This window comes from Pongo pygmaeus, chromosome 8 (genome assembly GCF_028885625.2).
Source record: "Pongo pygmaeus isolate AG05252 chromosome 8, NHGRI_mPonPyg2-v2.0_pri, whole genome shotgun sequence".
NCBI lineage: Eukaryota > Metazoa > Chordata > Mammalia > Primates > Hominidae > Pongo > Pongo pygmaeus.
This window is the reverse complement of record NC_072381.2, coordinates 52488331-52490482: the sequence shown is the minus strand read 5'-3', so window position 1 is coordinate 52490482 and position 2152 is coordinate 52488331. Positions and strand designations below refer to the sequence as shown.

The window sequence follows — 2152 nt, the reverse complement described above, 5'->3', positions numbered from 1 at the left end:
TTAATCGGTTAATCTGTCTGAAAACTCTTTTCCCAGCAGCCCGGTGTTGCTGGGCCCTCTACCCATCTTGACCCTGAGCCATGGCCTCAGGGTGCCAGTGCCACCCGCCCTCCCCTGGAGCTCCCTGAGCTGTCCTGAATGCCATACTGCAGTCAGGTCACACCTCTTGGGGATTTTTACCCCAGTAATCCCACTCTTTCCATCTCTCAAAGTGAATCTGTTTCCTAACAATGTTTTCCTGATCATTATCTTTATCAGCACCAAGGAAGAGGTCAACAGTTTAGAAATTCATGGCTATTCTGACCATTGCGTTCAGGCCAACAAATTGTTCCATGTGGAAATGAATCATTTTGTCCATAGTAACCCTGACCTACATGAAAAAGAGAAAAACAATAGAAAGTAATTTTATGTATACATGAAATTTTAATTTATAAAATTATAATATTATACTTTGTTATACATTTGTACAATTATTTTTAAAGTGTTAATTATATTTTATTATAAAAATGATACAATGTAGAAAAAAGAAACATAGACAAAACATAATGAATAAAAACATTACCCCAAATCCCAAACCCAAAGACAAGTGCTATTAACATTTTCAACTACAGCATAATAAATTTAATTTTGCTTAAATATGATGGAAGAAAAAGAAAATGAAATGGGATTGAAGAAACTGCGGAACATCACACGAATGCTTCTGGTCGCCTGTGACGAAGCGGCTGTCCCTTTGCCTCTGTGCCTCTCCTTCCCTCTGCTCATGGACATCACAGCACGTTGCACTCTGCCATCTATTTTGTTCTCTATTTTTAATTTTGTTGTCTCCCATGCAGTCCTTAAAGGTGAGTCCTTGAGAGCAGGGACTCTGCCTGCCTGTTCCTGTTACACAGCAGAGTGCTGCACAGGGCCTGGGTGTGGCGGGTGCTCACAGGGGTCTCTGCAATAGGAAAGCAGAGCCCAGATGCCAGTCGTGGACCACAGGGTCCGCTCTGCGTGATGAGGACCGGAGGTGGGAGGGACAGTGGACGAACATGTGCATTGACATTCTTCCCATGTCATTTCCTTTTAGAAAAAAAAAAAATCAGTATGGACAAGACTTTCATGACTTGCCCTGGACCAAAGATTAAAAACAACCTGGACAGTAAGTATCCCTGGCAGGAGGCCCTAGAGGGCAGGAGGCCAGGGGTCACAGTTGGGCACTGTGAGGTGTACAGAATGTGGATGCCCCCATGCTGGGGCAGCATGTGTCTGTGGCTGGGCTAAGAACACATTGCTCACCTCCCTTGTTGGTGGCCCCCAAGGTGTTCAGGGATCTGCAGTGTCCTAGAGAACCGCAGTGTCCTAGGGTCTTATGAGGAGGGCAGGATGCAGGAGATGATTGCCCGAGGAATGGTACCACTGCTCCAGGTCGCCTTTCAGAGTTAAGCCAACGGACTCTGTAAATACAGAAGAGCCAGAATGGTTGACAACAAGCAGCCGTTTGTGGTCACTTAGGACACAGTCACAATGACATGAAATCTCATGCAGGGCCCCTCGCTGCTGGACCCACATCCCCCTTGGCCATCGTTGCTGAGGTTGACCTCATAGTGCTTTGGGGAATGAGAGCATTACCCATGCTGTCTACTCACCAAGGGCAAGAACTGCATCTCCCCGGGCTGGCTCTCACCATCTTCGCTTTCCGTGCTTTAGGGAGGTCTTTGTTGAAGCCAGCCTGAACAATGGCAGAAATGTCTTTTCTAATGACATCACTATGAAGAGCACCACCTGTGTGAGTACCAGGGTGGGGATGCCACCAACCTGGGCTGTCCAGAGGCCTTGCACTGGAATGAGATACACCCTGGGGAGGACAGAAAGAGCACACAGTTCCCAGGCAGTCCCAGAAAAGTAGCATGTGCAGCAGGCACCTGGGCTTGCTTGATCCTGTTCCAGCTGGCACAGGTGTGTGAGGATTGGAGGCTGTGTGCCAGGAGCCAGAATCCAGGACCTCTAGGGTCTTCAGCTTCTCCACGTGGGCCTCCCAGGTCCAGGGGATCTGGAGGATTCCATGCACTACCTTCAGGATGCATGTGCCGCTGAACCGGTGCCCCAGCTGCTGATCTGATCCTAAACCCACTCACAATCCCGTCGCCCGAGCCTGCCTGGTGGTCATCTG

General features: G+C 48.5%; 1 long non-coding RNA gene across 1 annotated transcript; it reads right to left on the bottom strand.

The window, feature by feature from the left end:
* Positions 1–598: 598 nt before the first annotated feature.
* Positions 599–1670, bottom strand: LOC129006156 (uncharacterized). Its single transcript, XR_008491927.1, has 3 exons — positions 1629–1670; positions 1279–1436; positions 599–1062 (listed from the first exon to the last, which is right to left on the bottom strand). It is a non-coding gene; the product is annotated as an uncharacterized LOC129006156 (long non-coding RNA).
* Between the last annotated feature and the right edge of the window lie 482 nt (positions 1671–2152).